The sequence below is a fragment of the Pinus tabuliformis genome, chromosome 2_1 (assembly GCF_031772625.1).
Source record: "Pinus tabuliformis cultivar Carrire ecotype Pingquan chromosome 2_1, CPIR1, whole genome shotgun sequence".
NCBI lineage: Eukaryota > Viridiplantae > Streptophyta > Pinopsida > Pinales > Pinaceae > Pinus > Pinus tabuliformis.
In genome coordinates, this window is record NC_142299.1 from 705,327,521 (window position 1) to 705,341,236 (window position 13,716).

The following is a 13,716-nucleotide window of genomic DNA, read 5'->3' on the forward strand; positions in this document are numbered from 1 at the left end:
ATACTTCAAATTAAAAGAGAAATGCCTCTGGGTCTTCACTTTTTATTCCATGAAAATTAAGGAGGATAGAAGGCGATATTTTTTTCATTTTTAATGTTGTATCCTCATCAAGGATAGGGAATCCAAAAGGTTTTGGATCTCCTCTTCCTCTACCTCTACCACCTCCTCTTACACCTCCTCTATTTCCTCCTCCTCCTCCTCCAATCCTATGTTTTTCACCATTGACATTGTGTACTTCTCCTTCTCCTTCTTCAGCCATTATGGATTCCTCAAAATAAATATCTGGTTCTACAATAGGATTATCTAGCTTTTATTCTATTTCTTCTGGTTCCTATATCAATGGTTTGAAGTAAGTTTTTCCTTCTTCTCCTTCAGTAGGAACTTCCAAATCTTGAGCTAGAAGTTGCTTTCCAGTTGAAGAAAGGAAAATTATTTTTGTTGCTCGAGATGTAGGACCTACTTCGATTACAACTTCTGTTGATGAAGTTGGTGAACCTTTAGATTGGATTTCGGATCTCAAGACTTCAGGAAGTCTATATTGGCCTAGTATGGATGGAATTCGAGTTTGTGTGGGTGATGTGACACTATGTGGTCATGGTGGAGTGAGTGATGATGTGGGAATTGAACTTCTTCCTCGACTTACAAACCTACCTCTAGAGTCTCTTTCCCTATGCATATCATGTTTTTTTTAAGGCTTCTATTTACACTTCCCCGGAAACGGTGCCAAAATGTTTGGTTAATTTAATGTTCTTAAATTGCAAGCATAAATCATCGACCGTAGTTGGTAAACGTATGAAGTGCAGGTGCACTATATATGTTAGAAGCCTTTCCTTTAGTTTGTAAGGTGATGGTTATATTTGTTTTGGGATTTTCATTTTTATCTAGATTAGAGTTAGATTTCTACAAATTAATAAGTAGATGTTAAACTATTGTTAGACTGATCTACTAGGTCATACCTATATTAAATATCATTCTAAATCATCTTATGTAAATCATTCTACTATTATGAATCTATCCTAAACACCTTGCTGCTATAAAATAGAGTATTGAAATCCAAATCTTTCTAAGAGAAAGAAAATGATCCTTCAAAAGTTGTCTGCAAAATATATACAATTTTTTATTCTAAAAAGGATGAAAGTAATCTTCTAATTGCTGACTACAAAATACATACAAGTTCTAATTCTAAAAGCATAAAAATATTGACTGTAATTAGGTGAGAAAACATTGAAGAACTAAATCATTTAAATGACTGTGAAGAAATGTAAATGCAAACGAAATAATGAAATGATAAATGAAATCACCGAGTTATCATGAAATGATGAAACAACAAAATAAGAAAAATAAACTAATAATGAAATGACAATACGATAACATAAGCAATAAAATGAAATAGCTAAACCTTGATTGTGTGCAGGTGCCCGACGCATAAAGTAGGTGTAAATCATTCTCACATATGCATCAAATAACAGAAAGGTGACTTTAATTCCATATGAAAACAAAGGTTTTCTTCACAATTCTTTAGAAATTTAACTATTACTTCCTTCCTATTCTTTACAGCAATACAAGTTTATATATAACATGCATGCTCAATAGTTTGAGACTTCTATGCCTACAGGTATTTTAATCAATCTTTTTTCAAATTCGAAAATTAACAATAAAAGCGTTATCTTGATGATTTTCTATTAGGAAATAAAATCGGAGAAATGTGATGCACTCGGACTTCTGCTGCTACGTGTTTGACTCATGCCTTTGACTGCACCACTGTGTGGTTCCTTTAGTAATTAGCTCGAGCAGATAGAAGTAGATCCACGAGGGGATCGGTCTTCAACCACCCATGTGCTTCTTTGTTTCGTTGGTGCACTAGAACATCACAAACCATGGAGATAGCTGAAAATTTATAAAATAGATGCATAATCATGTTAATTTTGTAGCCAATGCAATCTTTAACATAACAATAAGGAACATTATTGAATATGAAGAATAAGACATATGAGAGCTTTTACCTTATCAAAATCTATGATTTAGTGCTTTTATTGAGTTGATAGCAATGGTGAAGAAGAGGAAAATGGAGGAAAAGGGGTGTCAAAACAAAACAGTTATGGAACTCTACAATACCCTTGGTCATGGCCTCTAAGAAAAAGTAGAGTCCAATTCATTAACAAAATTCCATTTTCCAACTACAAAAAAGAATATCACAAGATCCTGAACTAGATGGAAAAATACCTTTGGTATTGTAGTCGTCAAGTCATTCATGGAATGTATGGTCTCGTATGATTCAAAGAAAGATGCTTCTTCAAAATTTTCTATGGAACTCACATACGCCTATGCAAAATTACATTCAATAAACTTTGAATATTACATGGAAATAAAGCAGAAATATCAACTATGGTGTTAATAATAGTCAAAACAAAAAAATATTATTGGCTAAAAATGAATTTGTTATGCACCATTTTAGGTTGTATGGAACCATCCAATGATTGCACAAGGTTAGATCTCCAACAGAAGGGAAGAATCCATGATAAGCCTATAGATTTGTCCTTCAAATGTTAAAACAACATATTTGCAAAATGATATTGTTTGTCTTTTAAGATTTAAAATGGAAAGATAGGCAAGTTCTAGTGCCTAGTCCCTGGGCTATAGACTCTACGCAACAAACATAAATTTATAATTGATGAATAAGATGTGAGTTGTGATAAAAAAAAACCAAACAACAAGTGTTATCAGTCAAGAATAGATCCAATAAATATGTAACAGTTCTATCTCCTAATAAATGGAACATTTGAAGACAATGCTCTCCCCCAACTTGATCTCTTGTAAGTCACACAACTGAAAATTCCTTTTGAGGTGTGTGATGTGGTGAGCTATCTCAAACCAAAGCTAGTGGGAGCCCACTCTGAATGAACCAAGGGGAATCCTAAGGTTGTGCATCCAATGTCTATTAGTATAGATAGGCCTAACAATAAGAGTCACTTAGCTACATAAAGCACTCAAAATAATAAAATGACATATTCAAGCTAACGCCCTCAAGGAGGGAAATCCAAGTGATTTGGATGTAGCTTGTAGATATCCTCTCTAATATCCTAGGTTAAGTCTCATTTAGATAGTAGGATATCACCTAGAGTGTCTAAATATTACCTAAAAAGGGCAATTCTATTGGTAGAAATGGCCAATAACTGAAGCAGTTAAGAAAAACCCACAACAATTACACCAAGAAGGGGTCTATTGAAGCAATACCCTGAACTCCACCTAGATGATAGATTGAGGAATTTCATGTTTGCAATAGATGGAGCATCATAATATAAGGGTTTAGAATCTCTTTATTCTAGCCCAATCATCCCAAAGCAAGCCAGGTCCCCAAACCTTGAAGCCATAAAGGGCCATGGCTCTAATTGTCATGTCCAAAGAGGTGCATCTTGAAAGAGATGTCCTAGAGAATTATCTCTTCAGCCAAGCAAACCATATTCCTTATTAAGTTGGGCCTGTAAAGCATGCCTCAAGGTAAGCTAGACTCCTAAGATATGACCCCCAATTATGTGTAGGTTATAATAACTCAATCCCATCCCCTCCAATGTAAAAATGGTAGTCAAAGAGAGAATGTTGATACATGTTGAAGATCATAACCTTAGTCTTACTAAGAAAATTTCAACTATCAAACATCACAAGAGTTGGATAAGGCATGAATTTTCCTCTACAACCCCTTAGGTGAGGTGCCAAGAGGACCATGTTGTTGAAAACTAAAAGCAAGGAGATCAGGACATCGGGTAGAAGACAATCAACACCATCCTATATGTGCTCCTAATAAAGGAATCCACCTCATCGATATAGAACTCAAAGAGAGTTAATAAGAGAGGGAATTCCTATTTGACATCTATAGTGCTCTGAAGGTAGTCTAAGAAGATGTGGATAGTGCAGAAGTGACCAAGCACTAACTCATATAGTCTCATGATAGAAGCCAATGTTGTATCACCTCTAAAACAAGGCCTCTCTCATGATAGAGTCAAATGCGTTAGAAAATTCAACAAATCAACAAAATATTTTCAAAGAGAAATGGTGGGCCTCTCCGATAATGGCACGAAGAGTGAAATATGTGGTTAGTAGTTTGGTACCCCTTGTAGAACCCTAGCTACATTCTATATCCATGGTTCCTCCAGTCTATCTCATTTAATAATCATGTGGGGTATTGTACCATAAGTCATGGAAAATGTGTGTGTAATCATTATGGTTCAAGAATTGTTTTGGTCTTAAATAACCCCCAACTTAAAATTGGAGTGGATTATATGGTGGGGCCACCACAAAGAGAAACTGAAAAAAAAACAACATGATTAAACAAATCAACAATGTTGGAGTTAAGGGGATGAATACCATGCTTGAGGAACTCAAACTAAGAGGCTTCCCCATCAGCAATGCTACTAGTGCTCATGATCCTGATGACCCTCCCAAGGTTGAACTAGAAAATATATAGAAATGAAAAGGAAGTGAAGTGATGTACACTAGATGTTGTCCACAGACATCATAGAGGATGGTAGTATGAAAGAACAAGCAATGACTCATGAGAACAACCTAGATAGGAAAAAGAGAACTTAGTGAGTGGTGGAATCCTTCAAGTTGTGAGGAATGGAATGATCATGAAAAATAGAAAAATAGAAAAATGGAGATGTCTATGGAGTTTTCCCTCTTTGTAAGACTAGCAGTTCATGGGGTAGAGGTCAAGAATATGGACATGGTGTAGTGTCAAATGGTGTTGGCAACTCCTACAAAATTTACATGTATACCCGAAGTAGGGTGCTTTTTCTTTGATGATTTTCCTGCTTTGGACATCACTAGCATCCTCAGGTACCCTAATCATGTCATGGGAAAGATGGTGTGTGGGGTCGCCATGTTTGATGGTAATCCACTCTTCGCAATGGACCATGTACAAAGATTTAATGCACATACTTCAAAAGATAAAGTGGGTCACCGATGTCCTTATGTTGTTGTTCATGATATCTCTCTCTAGTCATAACTCATGGTTGCATAATCACGAACCCAAGAGAATATCATCTATTGAAGATTTCGTTCATGGCTTTCTTAGACATTTGTAAGTACACCTTGCATTAAGCATTCAAGAGGAATCCTTCATCCAGCTTCATCAAGACATTAAGGATCTAACTGATGAGTAGGAAGACAAGTCTTCCTTGGGTCCACATGATAAAAATGATGATTGTGAGAATGCATGTGTTATGAAGGATGAGTCTATGGAAGGGGAAGTTGTGACTAACCTTACCTTTCTGAAGGATATTACTCATGATGACTTTATTTTTTAGAACCTTGAGAAAGGTGATCCCATTGGCCCCTTGGAAGATTAATTCCACATTGAAAAGGAGAAATGGGAAATTATTGGCCCTCAATTCGATTATGCTCCCATTTATGACACCCACAAAAAGGATGAGATTGGTCTCACCTTTCTTTCAAGTATTATTTATGATGACATATCCATTGACACCTTTGGGAAGGAGAATTATTATTTTCCCTTGCATGAGGGGCAGTTGGAAGTTATCGATTCTCCTTTCAAAAGAGACCCAATATGTGATACTAACGAAATTGATAAGGCTCCTACCTATCCTCCTTATGATTCTATATCCAAATCACCTAAGCCTTTATATTATGTTTTTGGGGAAGAAAAACCTATTGGATATAACACTCCACCCTCCCCTTTTCCTTCTTCTTTTTTTGAGAGTGATTCCCGCACCTATTCTCATATGATCTCAAGTGAACTTGATCCCTCTCCCCTTTCGAAGTATAGTGTCGAGGAAGAACCCCTCATTGAATATTATTTATCTCCTTAGCACCTCCTCAGGATCATGATCAATCTATAATCTCCCCTCTCTAGTGTGATCATCATGGAAAACATACTTGTGTTTCTCCATCTCATCAATCTCCCTTTCTTACTAATCATAACCTTGCAGATGCCATAAAATATGACATAAATGATAAGGACCATCATGGAAATAATATGCCCGAGATTTCCATCCATCAAAATTTTATGAGCATAATCATTGACATCTCTATGTTTTGGTTAGAAGAGAGGATCTCATGGACTATATTACATCCTTTTCTTACCTCTTTTCACATAATCATCCATGTGTGGGAATTCTATTTTCCTACCTCCCACCAGCCTTATCATCTATGTGATTTTGTCTACATTTTCTTTGGTATTTTCTACATGATTAATCATATAGGTCAACATATTTATATTGATTTGATGATATGTTGGTTGCACTGACTTTATGATTACACTTAGTATTTGTTTTGTACCATATTCATGTTATGGTAGGATGTATTTCATGTTGATTTCCACATTAGAACTAATGTCATATGATATTTCTCATGGTAGATTAGTCGCATTTCAATTAACACTTGCATATTTTATTTTATGTTGATTTTACAGCCTGACATCAAGCAGGGCTGATCATAAGAAACCATGAAAACATGTTTCCCCATGGATTTGGTATTTGATATGTGCAGGTAACAGATCTATGGTAACAAAGAGATTCTTGGAGTTCTCATGACCTCTTGTTTGAGTAGCTTCACCTACTTTTCGAGAGATCACGTCCCAGTTGGAGCCAGATATTACCCACCATTTTGTCGGTGATATCCCTAGGAGAAAAAAATTTCCGAGATGATCCTCAGCTAACAGCTAGCAACCCCTTGCCACCAATGAGCTTTTTGTGCCATTTATCCAACACCTAAGTTGGCCATGTGATCCCTCACCCATATTTCATGATCGTATGTTTGAAGGTGGGCCTCCCAAACCTAAAGGTATGTCGTGTCATTTGGTAATTGAGTATTGTAGTTTGCTTATCATGGACACTGTTAGCACCTAAATCTGCCCTAGGTTGAAGGAAGGCAAAATTCAGGGTAACCACAAACCACGCTCAGTCTGGTAGCTAGCTGTACCAGAACAGGAGAGGGCTCTCTCCGAGTCACGCTTAGTGAATAGATAAGCAAAAAACAGTCTGAGATGACTTACAGTGAAGTATTGATCTTAGGCTAGTAAGTGAATAGCGATACAAGAAACAATTTCTATGAATGACTGAACTTTTGGGATGGTATGGGACCAAAAATCAACAAAGAATAGATAATTTAATACAAAGGCACATATTACTTCGTGAGGCAAGGCCGGCGGAAAGTGTAGAAATTTAGTTTGGAATAACGCGAAATGGAGAGATTGCTGAGGAGTGTGAAAAGGGCATAGGAACATGAATCCTTTTCAATAGAAGAAGAACACTGAACATGAAATTTTCCCACAGGCAGAGCAATAAAATTGAATTCTACCTAATCTCACTCAGAAAAACTCACTAGAAATTAACATGAATTGAATTATGAAACATAACGAAATACATATTAAAACATAAGAGACACGTTTACTACACTCACAACCACAAGAATCTCATGAAATAGAGCCGCTGCCTTTCATTAATTCTCTGTCAAAAATACATAGTGAAGAAACAAAGTTTCTTTCCCACAGTCTCCCAGAAGTTACAAACTAACCAACCCTTTGCAAATAGGTTACATACAATATATAGAATGCGCCATGAAGAGATAGAACGCCCAAGGGTTGGGGAGTTACTTGAATCATTACAAAATGGAGATGAAGAGCCAACCATCAGCTTCAGGTGCAGTGCTACAAACATGACATTTGGCTTGGGTGACCGTTTGCCTTCCTTCGCCACTTGGATAGAAGTCCATTTGGAAAGAAAATGATTTAGATGCCACCTTTGGTGCCAAAAAACCGAAGTGTAGATGAACGGGCCCACTTGGAGAAGTCGCGAATCGAAATTTCGCGAAACGGAAGAAAATTGGGCAATTTTTCCTCTGTGCACCGCGCCATTTTCTCTATGTGCCGTGCTACTTTGGGGCCTTTTTTGGGGGACTTTCAGGTGTCCAAATTGTGCCAAAGTAGGCTTTTTGGAAAGCCTGTCCTGTCTAGTTTCTAACCCCACTATCATTTTTGAATTTGGTGCTCATTTGCCCCTCCAAATCTCCATTCTCCCAAGACTGCTTCCTGTGTGCCAAAAAAGGGGCAGAGAGGCCATTCTTTGGGTGTTTTTAACCTCCTGGAGACTCAGATCTTGCCCAAATTTCTTGTCCGAGCACCAGTAGTCGTGATTTTCCATGCTAAATCCAAAAATGCAAACCATTCCTCATTTTGAGCTCTCAATTTTTAGCGCCATGCCACAAGCAGAAGAACCCTGTGTTTTGCCCAAAAATTTGTCATGTGACCCAAAAATTCCCCAAATTTCTTAAAATTTGGGTTGGAGGTTCTTTATGGGGTCTTATGATGGGCCAAGGAAGCCTTAGCTAATATTCAAAGCCTATCTTTCTCTTTTGCCTCTTTTTCCTTCCTTGTTGCTTTCCTCAATTTCGCCTGCAAACTCCTTATCCGGGCCCTTGCACTCATATTTCGTGTCCTGTAATGATAAGCCATGTGTCTCAGCAAGGCAAGGTCTTGATCGGCCTTGTCCAGTAGCCTCTCCAAGTGCATGTTCACTCTCTCGAGATGGGCCTCCCGATCCTCATTGATTTCTTGCTCCAATGATGTGAGCTCAACTCTTCTCCTTTGAGTAGCTTGGCGATGCTCACGAATGTTTTGTAGCTCCATAATCACCTGTCGATCCTCTAGCTATTTGTTTCTCTGCTCTAGGTACTTCATGTTCCACTTGGCCTTCTCCAAGTCAAGGGATAAGGCCTCAATCTTTGATTGTTGCTCCTGGATGATCTATGTAAGCTTTGCATTTGTTGGTTCTGTATCTGTCTCATCATCATGGAGGAGAACGAATTTGGTCTCTCGTTCACCTGATGGCCCTTCCTCTTGCACTGGCTACTTACCTCTGCCCTAGTCATGTGATGCTAATGTCGGAAGCGAGGCCCCTTCCACCCCGGGTGGAGATAACACTCGCTTTGCCGCTGCAAACAAATGTCTACTGCCTCTCTGATAGGTGATGAATATTGGTATAGTAGCGGTCTCGTGGCGCTCATACTAATGTGAAGGACCACCTATCTCATGATTTGCCTCTGATACTACCTGTGGAGTGCTGAAGAAGTCACGGGAGATTAAGTCCTCCCAAGAAATTCCCTGCAATCCCAACTGATGATCCACCAAAATCTGGATAAGAGCAAAGTGATAACACTATTGAGCTGTTGCTGAGGGGTCTTATGCTACATGAAATTTTTCATCCTCTCTATGTTCCCGCAAATGAAAAATGGGAGGTTCATCATCCGCACCCTGGTAAAGTGCATGAGCAACCTAATGTGATAGGCATAAAGGCGAGAAAACCTCCCCTCACAACTGAAGTACTTCATGATAAATTTCATGAGCGGAGCATACACATCTCTCAAAAATATGAATGGGAAAACTCTCGTGAGCTTACTCAAACAACTGGCCTTAATGTAAGTCTCATAATGATGCCTCTCCACCTTCTTCTTATGCCACTATTCTCCAACATTTGGTATGCCTGTTGCCACTGATATGGTTTTGGGTGTCAATGTGAAAGTGACCCCAGCCAAGATAGACTGACCTCCATGTAGGTGAAGTGAAAAAGGACAGGCCAACTCATGATGAAATTTAACATTTGCCACCCTTTGACAAAATTCAAAACATGCTAGGTGCTGGAAACATGAAATAGCAAGAGGGCATGCCTGCAACTCAGTGAGGGTGTTTGGCTTATCTCTAACATGTTTTCCACTCTTGTGATGTCTCTTGGGGGCCTGTTCTCCTGAAGTTGTATCACTGTGGGTCTCCACCTCATACTTTGATGAAACCTCGGATGCCATGGCTGCTGTTTATAAACTGTATTTAGGCTGCCCCTTTGATGATGGTGAAGCTTGGTGTTGTTTTTATATCTGCCACCAAGGGGGACAATGAAACAAGGGAGTATTAGGAGGGGAGTAATGAAATGGGAATAGGGGTTATAGGAGAATTTTGTTTGGGGATATGTAGGGGGTTTTGGGTATTTTGATAGGGTAGGGTTTGGGTTTTTTGGTAAGGTAGGTTTTAGGGTTTGTATTGAGTAATGGGAGGAGGGGTAAGGGAATATGACTTTGGTAGTGTTAGGGTAGTGATAGTAGGAAGAATGTAATAGGGAAATAAGGAACAGGGGTAGGTAAGGGAAAATACCTTGGCAGCAATAACATTGTTACACAACCCTAGCAAGATTATTTCTTGGTGTCTTCTTGTGGTTGCTTTAAGAAATTTTTGCATTCAATCATGGGCATGAATCCATCGTATCTTTATCAAATTTGATGCACAAGTGAGTTTAGGTAGCCTACCTTGCAATTAGAGTGTCTTCACAAAAAATTTGGGTGAGTTTGGCAATTTCTGGGCGCTTTGTCTCTGTGCGCCGCACTCCGGGTGTGCACCGCGCTAATTGTAATTTAACACTGCAGGCGGGCTCTGTGAGCGCCGCACCCTGTGTGTGCGCCACGCCCCTGCCTGTGTGCACTGCACACCTTGAAACCTCCTCAAACTGCTCCAAATCGCGCGATTTCTCACTCAAACAGTTTGAAATGTTCTCCCAAGCACTTGGTTGCACAATGACTTGGATTCATGATGGAATTTGTGTTTATAGGCTTGGCGATCGTGTTTTAAATTTGATTTTTTAAAAAATCCACTTTCTAATGTCTTGTTTTGCATATTTTTCACTGATTTTAATATAACCCTGATTTTCACTTTTTCTTTGAATTTTTGGCTCAAACGATGAAATATTCGACACTTTTTGCGGGGATTGCATGACAGAGCATTTGGCCACTGAAACCATGACTGCACCTAAAGAAATCAACTGTAGACCCCTTTTGAAAATTTTGTCACCAATAGCACTATTTGACTTTTCTTCAAAACAGAGTTTTGAAGAACAATGGAAGTTTATCAATATGATGATGAAACTCTGCAGATCATTACTTTGCAAGAGCATCACTCTGGCCTGCATGGCTTTACTGGACATATTTAAAGATCAAATTGATCAATCCCTAGACCTAATGACAAAAAATGACTTTTGTCCATTAAAGGCCCAGACCTTGACTGTCATGGACTTTAGTGATTATTTACAAAAGACCCAATCCAGCAGGAACCAGACATGATGGGAAATGACTAGCATGACCTTCTCCATCAGATTATGGCATGCCCCTAGCGAAATGTAGCTGAGTGAATGGAGCGGGACACCTAAAAATGAAATGCATAAAGAGTTTTGATCTCTGATGGAGGACTGACCAGACCGACTCTAACATTGGCTCCAACGGGGGATGGTAGCTCCTTGGAGGTGCCAAGAACAACAGATCTCTAGAGGAGCTAGACAGTGCCTTTTGTCCATTGGGCTATGGAGTCATCATTTCAACTACAACACAGGACTCTGACTTATTTATGAAACTGAAATGACCAAGAAATTGACTCAAACTTGACATTGAAATGACTCAAAAACTAACTTGACAGACTGAAACCAAACTGAAATAAAAATGGTATTTACAATGACAGTGGAAGTAGCGTTAATAAATCAGCAGTGGTACCGCTTGAGCAGCCGACCATTGATCGGCCCTCCTGGACAATATTCCCCGTTCATTTCCTTCAGAAGAAAGGCATTCTGACCCCTATATGCTGCAATCTTGAAAGGACCTTTCCAAAGATTCTCGAACTTTCCGTGCTTACCTTTCTCTTCATTCCTTGCATCCCACTTCAACACCACATCATCCAACTGAAATCTATCGGCCTTTGCTTTTCTGTCATAGATTTTCTTTATTTTCTCCTGCAATTTGGATGTGTTCTTGAAAACTTCTTCTCTTGTCTGCTGCAAGTGGACCATTTGATTCAACCTTCTCTACATGGGATCTTCTTCACTTCCTGCCTCCTGAAGAAGTCTGACTATCGGGGCAACAAGAGAGGTGGGAAATACTGTGTCAACTCCATAAACAAGCTCAAATGGTGACATACCAATGGATTTTTTCTGACTGATCCGATCTGCCCAAAGCGCATGGACCAACCTCTTATTCCAGCTCTTTTTATTTATTTCCAGTAGCTTCTTGATGATGTTGACCAATGATTTATTCGAAGATTCCACCAATCCATTGCATTGCAGATGATAGGCAGTTGAGTGACCCAAAATGATGTGATGTTTATGACAAAATTCTACCATCCTCTTTGATTTGAAAGCTACTGCATTATCGGTGATTAACTTATTTGGACAACCAAATCGAGACAAGATGTTATTTTCGAGAAATGAAATGATTACCATATTTGTAGCTTGTCTGGTGTGAGTTGCCTCAATCCATTTTGTGAAATAATCTGTCGCTGTGAGGATCCATCTATGCTGACCGAAAGAAGCGGGATGAATTTCACCAATGAAATCCAACCCCCACTGCTGGAAAGGAGTAGTGGAAAAGGCTGTAATTTCTATTTTCCTTCAAAAATCTGACATTTATGACAGTGCTTGACCATCTTGTACACATCAGCAAACAATGTAGGCCAATAGTACCCTGCTCTCAAAGTTTTATTTGCTGTTGACTTCCAAAAACAGTGACCACCACACTCTCCTCCGTGGAAATCCTCCATGACTTTCTTTTCCTCCTCTTCCACAAAACAATTTAACAAAATGCCACCGGGATATTTCTAATACAATGCAGAATTTAGAATGAAAAACTTGGTAGCCTTCAACTTGAGTGTTCTCTCTTTATTTCTAGTCATTCCGGGCAGTGGTGATAGATTTTTTAGCACATATATTATATCTGAATACCATGGGGACAGAGCAAACATTTCAGATATCTGAATGGATGATATTTCCTCGTTCTCATAAGACATAGCAGCGATCAGATTTATGTCCAAGGCATGCAAGTTTGATTTGGCCATTAACTTTGCCAACCCCTGTCCTTTGACCAGCTTTGTGGGCTTTATTTCCACATCATATTCTAGCAAGGCTGCAATCCATTTGCCTCTTCTTCCTTCCGGATCGGTCTGCACTAAAACATCTTTTACAGCAGCGTTAGGAACATAGGCCAAAATATGAGAATGTAGAATATATACCCAGAAATCCTTCAATGCCTTCACCAGTGCCAGGGCTTGCTTCTCAATGATGTTGTACTTTAAAGATACATCTCTTATGGCTCTGCTGAAGAATGCAATGGGTCCTTCATGATCATCTCTTTTCTGTTATAATACTGCTGCCATAGTGTGCTCCGAAGCAAATGAAAACAATGTGAAATCTTGAGTGTAGTCCAGGCTAACTAGAACTGGAGCTGAAGAAAGGGCCAATTTAATCAAATTGAAAGATTTTATAGCCTCCTCTGTCCATTTCACTTGGCTGTCCTTCTTGAGCATGTTGGTCATCTCTGTTAAGTGTTCAGCAAGATTAGGCACAAAGCGACGCAGAAAATTCATCTTACCATTGAACGATTGTATCTCTTTTTTATTCTGGAGCAGATTGATTTGTTGAATTGCTTGCACATGTGCTGAGTCAATACGAATGCAATCCTTTGAGATAATGTGCCCGAGCAATTTTCCTTCCTCCATGGCGAACAAGCTCTTCTTAGGATTCAGCGATAAACCATATTTTCTGCACTTTTGAAAGACGATTTTTAGATGGTGCATGTGTTCTTCATCAGATTTGGAAAACACTATCAAATCATCTAGGTACACCACCAAAAACACATCCTTCTCATTTGCAAAAGCCAAGTCCATTGCATGCTGAAATGTGG